Raw genomic sequence first — 12,041 nt, forward strand, 5'->3', positions numbered from 1 at the left:
AGTCAGAGCCAGATACATAATTTGCATGACCTGATGCAAAACAAAGATGTAAAACTGTCATTCAAAAAGGGCATTGGTAAGATTACATGTAAATGATGCACTCTTGGGATAACAATGAACAGAGTACTTGCATGTTACACTTATCTCCTCAGTGTACACATATATTCTATTTGCTAATGAAGTCTCAAGGGGCTTCATTCACAAAATGCAAGTTCAAAGATAAAATTATTAAGAATTTCAAAACTGTGACAGCAGGGAGTCAAACTAAGGGCAAGGCCCTTCCGAGCATGGGGCCCCATGTTACTGCACAGGTCACACATCTGTGAAGCTAGCCCTGGGGATGTGTTATTCATATCCTCCTTCAATACAGGACTCTGGTCAGCCTGTTATGGTGGTGCACACTTGTAACTTGAGAGGCTGAGGGAAGAGGATCACAAGCAAATTAGCAAGACTCTGTCTCAAAAAATAAATTATAAGAATGACTGAAGATGTGGCTCAGTAGTGGTAAAGAACCCTTGGGTTCAGTTCCCAGTTCTAATAAACAAGCAATAAAAGATTCCATTCAGATGTGAAGAGTACAATTAGTGACAGCCTCCAGCTGTGATTTTCTTCAGAATCTGCTTCAGCTTTATCGTTAACTTCACAATATTCTTGAGGAAGCACAAGTCAATGACTAAGCAAAGCAGTCTTCTTAGGGTAATCCCTAGTATATGATTGATCAGGGCCACAGTACTTTGGACCAGCCATTAATATCCATCACAGAGTTCCTCTGATGTGTGCCCTTTACTTAGAGGTCCCTCTGTGCTGGCAGCAACTTTTCAGATCTGCATCGATCCCTCATGACTTCTCCTACCCAATCCTGCTTCTTCCCCATCTCCTTTCAATAGTGCTTTTCCCAATAAACCTTTCCCATTCCTAGTTCCGTCTGTTTCAGCTTTCCATAGAACCTATCTGTGATAGCTTCATAGGAGATAATGGTTTGGTCTAGAAGAATGAATAGGGAACATCCAGGAAAAAAATCATATGGAGAATAAAGCTCAGGAAACAACAAAGGGGTGACATAATAAAACATTGTGTTACTATTGTTGGTGCGCAGATGTATGTAGGAGGAGTGAAGAATGGAGAGGAGAATGAAGGGCCAAACCAGAAAATTGATACTGGTATAATACAGGCAATTTGACCACAAATATTTCTTAGATTTTACCAAATAACAAGATTTTTAGAGATGAAGTATTAGCATTTTAATAGTGATACATATTTAAGTCAAGTATAATTGCTAATGTCTTATGTGTACCATCACTCAGAAATAACTTTAGTGATACTAGTGAGCATGTATCAACCTATATAATCACATTTCCTGGTTTTCATAATGTGCTATTGTTATATATAATGCTACCTTTGGGGGAAGCTTGATGAAGGATATAAAGGGGTTTCTCTGTCATATTTTTCAAGTTCCTGTGAATTTATAATTGTTTCCAAATAAAAATTTAAATCTTTATTTTGTGTTTCAGGGATTGACTCATCCTATACAATTTTATGTTCTTAGTTATACATGACAGTAGAATGTATTTTGACATATTATACATATGTGGTCATCCTATACATTTTGCTTTATACAATTGACACCACACTTGATTTAAATGTTTTATTATGCTGAGTATTTTTTTTTTTCACTCAATCTTACATAATCATTTTTGTGTGCCATGATTACATCTGACCAATTCTACTTCTACCACTGAAGTTCAAGCTACAGTCACCTCTCATCTGGTGTTTCGGTTATATGAAACAATAACCACTTCATTTTGCCCATGATTTTGTAGGTCAAAACTTCAGGCAATCTTGACTAATGCTGTTGCAGCTAGTGCCATCCAGGGCTTTAGTTGTCTGAAGGCTCATCTGAGCTGGACATCCTAAATGGTATATTCATGGGCATGATAGTTATTGATGAATTTCAGCTGCAAACTGACCTTGGATTGTTGACCAGAGTACCTAACACATGGACCCTTCAGCATGGAAATCTCAAATAGTCAAACTTCTGTGTGGTGAGGAATATTAACCAGAGCAAACATCCCAAGAGAACCAGGTAGAAAATTCATGACCTTATAGGACTGTCAATCCTTTCTGGCTGTTTTGACAAATGCCTTAGACTGGGTAACATAAACAACAGAAATCTATTATTCACAGTTCTGGTGGCTGGAAAGTCTAAGATCAAGACCAGCAGATTCAGTGTCTGGTAAGGGTCCATTTCTCATTTCCTTCTATGTGTGTCCATATGGTAGAAATGGCAGAAAGGTATCCCTCAGCCTCTTTTCTTTTTTATTTTCAGTTTTGGCAGTACTGGAGATAGCACTCAGGGACACTCTACTACTAAGCTGCACTTCACCACACTCCCTTTTTAAATTTTGAGACAGGGTCTCATCAAGTCTGGCCTTGAACTTGTGATCCCCCTGCCTCAGCCTAGACTGGCCTTGAACTTGTGATCCTCCTGCCTCAGTCTCTCAAGTAGCTGGGATAATTATAGGCATGTGCCTCAATCACTTCCCACAGGCACCATTTCACAATACTGTCTCCAAGGTTAAGGTTCAATATATAAATTTTGAGGAAACACAAACATTCAGATCATAACAATGGCTTAGCTTCAGAAGTTGCATAGCATCACTTCTATAAAACAATAGAATTTGGTAGAAGTGATGAGATTCCAGGATAAAGGTCTCTACAGTTTATCCATTACAAAGCAAACAGTATTACTTTTCTAAAATTAAAGTCAAATTATCTTCTTCCTCTGCTCAAAATTTCAAATGGTTCCTGTCTCTCAGGAAAAAATAATAATAATTCCTTAGCATAGTACATAGGCCCAATAAAATTTGCCCCCAACATTTCCCACCAGTTCCCTCATTGCTCACTCCACTCCAATATTTTCTCTATGCTCTTCCTCAAAAAAAGGCAAGCGTATTTCTAGCATTATTTCTTTGCACTTGCTATTTTGTCATTGTTGTTTTCCTGGAATGCTCTTTCCCTAGATATCTCCTTGGCTCTGCCCCCCAATTCACTGGCCATCTTATACAAAATATTATATAGTAACCCATTATTCTCTTTCTCTTTACTCTGCTTGATTTTTCTTCAGAGAAATTTTATCATCTGAAACATTACCTCTCTTCATTGAGTTATTGTTTTCTCTGCTCATTCTTCTCTCCCATTAAAATCTAAGCTTTAGCCTGGCACAGTGGCACACACCTGTAATCCCAGTGGCTCAGGAACCTGAGGCAGGAGGATCATGAGTTCAAAGCCAGCCTCAGCAGCTTAGCAAGGCTTTAAGCAACCCAGTGAGACCCTGTCTCTAAATAAAATATTAAAAACTGCAGATGATGTGACTCAGTGGTTAAGAGCCCCTGAGTTCAAACCCCAGCTACTCCCCGGCCCATATAAGCTTTATTAGCTATCTATATATCCATGATATTCAGAACAATGCCTAGAATAAAACAGGTACTTGATAAATATTTCTTAAATAAGTCAATAGATTAAGACAGCCATGATGGTTCCTGAATAAAATATATATCATAATTTTTAGTGGCTGCAGTCATCATTTTACGGGTAAACCAAAACAAATTTAACAAATCCCCTTTGGTCACTTATATAACAATGGAAGTGCTTATAGCTAAATTTCTTCTTGTAATTATTTCCTTAGGATAATTCCCTCAAGTTCAATTACTAGGTGGAAGGGCATATTTTTTAAGATTTTAATTATATTTTATCCTCAAAGAGACTACTGAAATTTATACTTCTGCAGCAACATATAGGAGTGCTTATTTTACCACAATACCAATTCATGATACTATGAAAACTATTCATTGTAGAGCCAAATAGCATGGCATAATTATACAATACTTTTTCTTTCTGGTTTCAAGTCATGGTCACTGTGCCACAAAAAGGAGAATTTCTTAGTGCTGAGATGAAGTGGATTCACTTTTCTTAAATGTAACAAATTGCTCAGTTATACCTCATTTTTATTTGCTTCTCTGACTCTCTTTGGAGAGCTAACCCTCATACAAGCTAGGCACGCATTCTACCACTGAGCTATACCCTCAACCCTGACTTTTTTGTTGTTGTTGCTAATTAAGAGGATAATAATTTCCCTCTGTAGAAGAAAAGAAATACTTTTCCTCCCATCTTAGGGCCATGGCTGAGACCCCTATAACAAAAGACAGATTAATAAGATAAGGCATACATATTTATCTAATATAAATTTTACATAGGAGTCTTCAGAAATTAAGACCTAAATAAATAGGTAAAATGTATTTTTATGCTTCAATTTGATGAAGAGTGGACAATCATAAATGGAGGACAAAAAAGGGTCATGTAATGGTAATAAACATGGAGGGGTTAGCAAGATCTGCTTCTTCAGATTCTCCCCTCTGTCTGTATGTTCTTGTAGAAAAGGGAATTTTCTTCAGGCATAAGGAGAGCACCACTTGAATGGAGGTCTTCTGGTATGCTTCACAGTTATATGACAAGGGGAAGGTGAGAGTGGCCTTTCTCCTTCAGCTGTTTTCTCAAATGGCAATGTACAATATTTTAAGGTAATGTGTTCTGAACCCCATCCTTTTACTTACCGTAGTGTTAATGTCTTCAACTTTACTTATTCTATATCTCCATTGGGGAATTCACTATATTCTTAGAGCCCATTGAATTATAAATTCTATTTACTTTCTGGACTGCTGACTGGTGGTCATTCCAATTATTTTGTTGGGTTTCTAGACAGTTACTTTCATGAGACAGTCTTTCTAGTTTTCAGCTTTATTTTTCTGGAATGTATCCTCAAATTATCTTTCAGAAAAAGAGGTAAGCTTTCTTTTTTGCTTGTATGAAGGTGATTTTCTTTTGCCTTCATAATTAATAAATTATTTTGGTAATGAATTTTGGGTTTGAAATACTTTTTCCATTGAACTGATTTCCCCCAACACTTAATATTGAAAAAAACCTTCAAATCTGTAGAAGAGTTAAAAGAATATTTTGTTTAACACAAATATACCCTGCACATAGATTCACCAGTTGTTTTATGATTCTGTGCTTGTGTGTTGTGGAGGAGAGCATACTTCGATTATTTGTCTGGATATTTCTAGAATTATTTAAAAATAAATCGAAGTACTTATGATATTTCACCTCAAAGAACTTCAACCTGTATCTAAGAATAAGAATATTCTCCTTCATGACTGTAGTAGTACCTAAATATGACACTTAGGAAAATTAACACTAATCAATAATATCATACAGCTCATATTTAAATTTCCTCAATTGTCATATGTCTATAGCTTTTTCATCTTTCACTCCAGAATCCAACCAATCAAGTCTCACATAATCTTTAGCCCATATCAATTTATTCTCTTCATTTTTTTTCTGGTGATGGAACTCAGGGTCCTTTTCATACTGGGCAAGCATTCTAAAACTGAGTTAAACACCCAGCCCTATTTTTTAAAAAAATATTTAACAATTATTCTGCCTTTTAATTTTTTACAATACTAACTTTTAAAAATCCAGTTGTTTTTTAAAGTATCCTGTCTCCAGCTCTGTCTGATTGGTTCCTTGTGATTATATTCAAGTTAAACATTTTTAGTAAAATTACACCATAATTGACGTTGTAGACTTACTGCATTACATCAAAGGACAAATTAGATTAATCATGACTAGTGATCTGAAGTTAAATCATTTGGTTCAAGTGGTAACCGCCAGATCTCTTATTTGTGAAGTAATTCTTCCCTTATTAATAAAATAATCTGTGGAGTGATACTTGAAGAACTTGTGAATAAAATGTCTCCCAATAGTCTTTCAAAGTTTTCAGTACCTACTGAGATTCTTGCTCCAATCAATTATTACAAGAGTGTTTTTTAAAAATAATTCCTTCCACACTCACTGCCTAATACTTTTCTGTAAATAAGAGCTTTCTATTTTTAATCCCTTTCTTTGTATGCTTTATGACTTATTTTGGCTGATGGATTTTATTAATGTATTATTAATTATCACCAAAATTCTTTTGTTTTGTTTTTGTTTTAACAATCCTGAGTATTGAACCTAGTGATATTCTACCTATGGGCTATGTCTCCAGCCCTTTTCATTTTCTATTTTGAGAAAGGGTCTCACTAGGTTGCCCAGTCTCACCTCAAACTTGGAATTTTCCTGCCTCAGCCTCCTGAGTAGTTGTGATTACAGGCATACACCACCACACCTGGCTTCATAATTTCTTTCTTTCTAAAAAAAGTTGGTAGTTGTAAATGGACAGAATGCCTTTATTTTCTTTGTTTATTTTTATGTTGTGCTAAGACTCAAACCCAGTGCCTCACACATGTGAGGCAAGTGCTCTGCCACTGAGCCCAAGCCCTCATAATTTCTTTTGATGCTCAAGTTGTTCCTATTTTGTTAATCAACATATTACTTATGTGCCCTCTCACTGGAAATAGCCTCTGGACTGATAGACAGTTAAACATTTATAAATAATTAAAAAGCCATAACTTTGGGCTTCCTTTAATGTAGTGGCATTTAATATGATCCCTAGATACAATACATGAGGAATTATAAAATTCATTACTTCCTATGAGGTATAAGTCTGTTAAGACAATCTAGGCTCCACACTTGTCTGATGTGAATCTTGTTCTACTTTACCAAAATACTGCTTAGGAGACTAAGCTGCAGTCCACTATTTGGATCATTTTATGATCTGCTGCAAGGACTCCTTTGGAAAGTAAACACTGAACACTGGCCTGCTACAAGTTGTGGTTTTTGTTCTATATCATGTTGAGCAAACTGATGCCAAATATAGGTAGTTTTGTGAGTCTGAAGGTTTAGTTAAGCCCACAAAGACTCCCTAATGGGAGATACACAGTTTTAAGCACATGCAGAAGAACACTTCCATCCCTACTTGCATTCTACTCTTACTCCTTTCAGAGGTTCCAGTTCATGGTTGCTTGGTTTCAGTAAGTATGCATCTGTGCCAAAGCTGTAAATTAGGGTGGAAGCATATAGTGGAGGAAACCTATTTACCTCATGGTGGCCAGAAAGCAAACAGAGAGAAGAAGAGTCTGGGGGTCCTAATATACCCTTCATGAGCACACCTCAGTGGCCCAATTTTCTCCAACTAGGCCCACCACCTCTAAAAGTTCTACCTCCTAATAGTGTCATAGGCTGGCAACTAAGTCTTTAGGATATGAACTTATGGCAGACACTTAAGATACAAACCTTAACAATAATTTTAGGTGTTTTTCAGGAAGAAACCAAACACTTATAATAGAGGCAATGAACCAAGTTAGAGGCAATAAACCAAGTTCTATCATAGGGATTAATAAAAAAACTCAAAAATTATTTATTTATTTATTTATTTATTGGTTCTTGTGGTTCTATTTATTTATTCCATTTTATTGATTTTATTTTATTTTAAATACATGACAGCAGAATGCATTACAGTTTTTATTACAGCTATAGAGTACAATTTTTCATATTTTAAAAAACTCAAAATTTAAAAGTCACAGAATTTATGATTGTACAGACACGCACACACACACAGAGACACACATGCGTGCTCAAACACATATACATTATCCTTATAAAATTGCTTAGTATCAGGGATAAAGAAAACAATTTCCTTTGAGTATACTGGAGATGAAGACCTGTTTAAAAAGATGTTAAATAAGGCTGTCAAATATAAATTACCCAAATTAATGTTTAGAAAACATCATCATCTCAACTAAATTAACCAAGAGAATTCTTCATGGATGAAATAAGTTTCAAATTCATTTAAGTATATGACTGTATTAATGAAAAGAATATGTATGAATATTGTAAATAATTTGTAAAAAAATAATAAAAAAAGACAAAACTGTTATGGTTTGAATCTGAAATGTCTCCTAAAAGTTCATGTGCTGAAGGCTTGAACACCCAGTGCAACAGTGTTCAGAGGTGTGAGTTTTAGGAGGTGATTGGATCATGAGGGCTCCAACCTCATCAACAGATTAACTGCTAAATGGGCTATTGGAAACCAGTGGAAACTTTAGGAGGTAGGGCTTAGTTGGAGGAAGTAGGTCACCAGGGTTGTTCCCTTGAAAGGTATATTTTGTCCCAGGCTCCTTTGTCCCTCTCCTTCATTCCCTTTCTCTCCCTCCACTTCCTGGCTACCATGAGGTGAATAGTTTTCCTCTGCCATGCCTTTTCCCATGATGTACTGCCTTACCACAGGTTCAGAAACAATGGACTAAGTGATCATGAACTAAAACTTCTGAAACTGTGAGCCAAAATAAATCTTTTCTTCTTTTAAGTTGATTTTTTCAGATGTTTTGTCACAATGAAAAAACTGATTAACACGAAGACTATTGGAAGCTGCACACAGTAGCACACTTCTGTGATTCAGATCCTCAGGAAACTGAGATGGAAGGATAACAAGTTAGAGGCCAGCCTGGGCAACTTGGCAAGACCCTGTCTGAAAATAAAAATTTAAATGAAAAGAATATGATTGTTGAATAAATTATAATACATGCTATGAATATATAATGTAGCTTTTAAAAATTAACACGTGAATATGTACTGAGTAATCATTACATGTCAGGTACTACACTAAGTGTTATATCCATTTGCTCATTTAGCTCTCACTTCAACACTACTTCCCTTTGCGCCAATGTTCTGTTCCCTAATGGCTGATCTGTATGAACTGCATCAACAGGTTTCCTTGTCACATAGTTGGGGGTTGGATTAGGACTACAGATAGGATCAGTGGAAGACTGGAGGGAGGCAGAACATGAAGGCTGGGTATTTATCTTCCTGGCTTCCACCCTGTAAGCTTTTTGTAAATCCAGTGCACCCTGAACTAAAAGGCACAACTTGTATTAGGCAGCCCTTTTCAAAAAGCTCCTTAGTCTATGACACTTTTACCTCTTTCTATGAAGAATTCCTAACTTTGCCCTTTCCGTATCTATTTATTTTTCTTGCTTCCCTCTGCCCCTTATTCACATGGCAGGAAGCCAGGTCTTTTCAAAACTCAATCTGGGCATAATTCCTTACTTAAAAATCTTGCAGTGTTCTTTGGATAAAGGAAAAGGACATTTTTCAGTGTTAGGGTAGAATCCAGGACCTTGTGCATATTGGGCAAGAGTTCTACCACTGAGTTATATTCCCAGGTCCAGATCAACAGTCTTACCTTAGCTCAGCTGTCATCAGCAGCTTTGTCTCCAGCACTTCCCCCTTGCCATAGCTCCACTGGCTGACTTAGTTGCCCCAATGAACCATGCTTCCTTCTACCACAGGACCTTTGCTCACATTGTTTCCTCTTTCTGGAACATTTCTACATTTCCTCACACAAAGGTAATTTCCAGTGTGGTAAGAATACATGTTAAATAAAAACTTGCATAGGTCGTGGATTTGGATTGGGCACCTGCACTGCTTCCAACAGACCAAACCAATACAGAGTTTAATTACAGTAACTGCATTTTGGTTGGTTGTAGGAGACCCTGTAGCCAAGTAACTAAACTATAACAAATAAACAAGTTAAACTGTAACCAACTGACTGGTTGAGTAGGTTATAGACAATCAGGTTGTTCTCTCTGTCTCACTTCTATTTTTCAATGAACTCTAGTCAGATTCCACAATAAACCAAGATTCCATTTTTGGTCTGAGCTTTCAAAACCTACCTCTACAAGACTGTGTTGGAACGATAATGGCCTCTGTCTTGTGTTGCCGGCATATTTCCCGTTCCTTGCATTAGCAACAGTGTGAGAACACATATTGGAATGAAAACCAAAATAAAAGCAACATGAATAAGGAGAGAAGTGGGCAGAATTACATTAGAAAGAGCTGGCTTCTTTATTATTTCCTCTCTCACTACTTCAGAGTCTAATAAGATAAAAATGATCCCAATTTAGTTCAATTTCAAGTCCTTTTCTAGGTGGTAAAAACTATTAAATACAGATAAATACTACCACATCTATATTTCCTCACAGCTTGTTCAAAAGATGTTTGTTGGTCAGGCAGGATAAACTTTTATAGGTAGGAACACATATTTAGTTAATATCTTGGAGTTCTCATCATTTACCCTAAATTCATATCATACTGTCATCTATTTGAGGGTTCCATGATGACAAATTCCATTTTAGAAGGATAGGAAAATGTGGGATTTTTTTTATTGGATGTTCACAACATTACAAAGCTCTTGACAAATCATATTTCATACATTAGAATCAAGTGGGTTATGAACTCCCATTTTTACCCCAAATACAGATTGCGGAATCACATCGGTTACACATCACATTTTTACATACTGTCATATTAGTGACTGTTGTATTCTGCTACCTGAAAATGTGGGATTTTAAGAAAGAAATAAAACTAGCAAGACAGAAGAGTGGCTGCACAATGAAGTGTAAGCACTACATATCGCTGTTTCACGAGAATGGGGAAACACATTTTCTTTTTTATTTGTTTCTGTGCCTTAGCCATCCTTTGACTTTCACTTTTATATTCCTGTCCCTCTTAATCTGTGATAACCGAGTTATTTTTCCTGCCTACCTGTTTCAATTAAGCATTTCAGCATGGGGGGAAAAAACCATAAAGAACCAATAACTAACAGGTCTCCCCCAAGTGACAGTTTCCACCTTACCCTCCCCTCTTCAGGGAGAGCTCGCGGCTGCGCAGACCTCACCAGGCCCTAAGTGACGTCACAAAGGGGGCAGACCAAGTGCAGCCAGGACGTGGTTTTGCGACCCTGCCTACCGCGTTTGTTTCTTTCAGATATCTGATTTTCCAAGCCCCTTGCCGCCAATATCCCTCTTAACTGAACCGTAAGAAAGAAATCAACAAGTTAAGAACCCACCTGGCCACACCTACACCTACGCCCCTACTCTCGCCGGGCCACTGTCCTCCCCTCTGCAATGGTATCACTTGGCCACTACCAACTGCAGAGCTCTGCACGCGCGCGCAGCGGCCCGCAGACGGGGAAGGCGGAGCTAGGCCACACCAGCGCCTCATCTCCCCGCCTCCTAATGGGCTGGGCCCTCCCTCCCGGCTTCTGAGAGCGCAGACTCCTGACAGCGGGGCCCGCAAGGCAAGCGCGGGTAGGGGAGGCTAGGGGTGGCAGGACGCCTCTGCCAGCGCCCCGCGAACTCAAGAACCATGAGCGCATACAGTGTGGCCACCTCGGGCGGCGGCGGCGGCAGAGGCGGCAGAGGCGGCAAAGGCAGAGGCCAAGACAGCAGCGTAGGCGTTGGCGTCGGCAGCAGCGGCAGGGGGCGTGAGGCGGGGCTGGTTTCCAAAGCCCGGGACCTCCCTGCCGCGGTCCAGAACCTAGACTCCAGAGCGGGTACAGGCTCGAGCAACTCTGAGTGGAGCATCCATTCTGAGTGGCGGACCCTATCCCAACCAATTTCTGATGTCCCATCTAGTTTGTCCTCTGAGAACCCTACTGAGTCCCGGAGCTCCAGTGCGCCTTCCCACCTCAGCACTAGTTCTGGCCAGAGAAATGATAACAGCTCCACGGCTAGCCCCAGGAGCTTAAGCTCCCAAGGAGTTAAGGATCATGTCCTCACACCTGCCAGTCAGTCAACCACCTTAGATGGGTCCTCCCCATCCTCCTCCCAAGACGCTGGCACTCATCGGGAATCGGGAGCAGAATCTACCCTGCCCTTGGGCTCCTCCCAGCTGTCAGGACGAGGGTCCTCCCTGACTTCTATGCCTAGCTCTTATCAAGAGTCAGTAGCATCAGACGCACCTTCAGTGTACAGCACACCCCGAGGGTCGCTACAAGAGCCCACCCCAACCTTAATGTCTGGCTATCCCTGGGTATTGGTACCAGGACTTCCTATATCCAATAATCCTTCCCAACTGTCGGTACAAGCACCTCCTACACCCAATAACTCCCCCCAAGGGTCAGTACATGGATCCATCACGCCCTCTCTTTCCGGCTATCCTTGGTTATCAATACCAGTACCTCGTACACTCTATATCCCTTCTCAAATGTCGGTTCAAGGACCTCCGACGCCCAATAACGCCTCCCAAATATCAATACAAGGGTCCGC

At 39.0% G+C, this 12,041-nt stretch overlaps 1 protein-coding gene across 6 annotated transcripts in view; it reads left to right on the top strand.

The window, feature by feature from the left end:
- The window catches only part of LOC308638858 (uncharacterized protein), a 547,213-nt gene that overhangs the window by 169,360 nt on the left and 365,812 nt on the right, over window positions 1-12,041 (top strand). The window lies entirely within an intron of this gene.

This window comes from Spermophilus citellus (genome assembly GCF_964194105.1).
Source record: "Spermophilus citellus genome assembly, chromosome: X".
NCBI classification, from domain to species: Eukaryota; Metazoa; Chordata; class Mammalia; order Rodentia; family Sciuridae; genus Spermophilus; species Spermophilus citellus.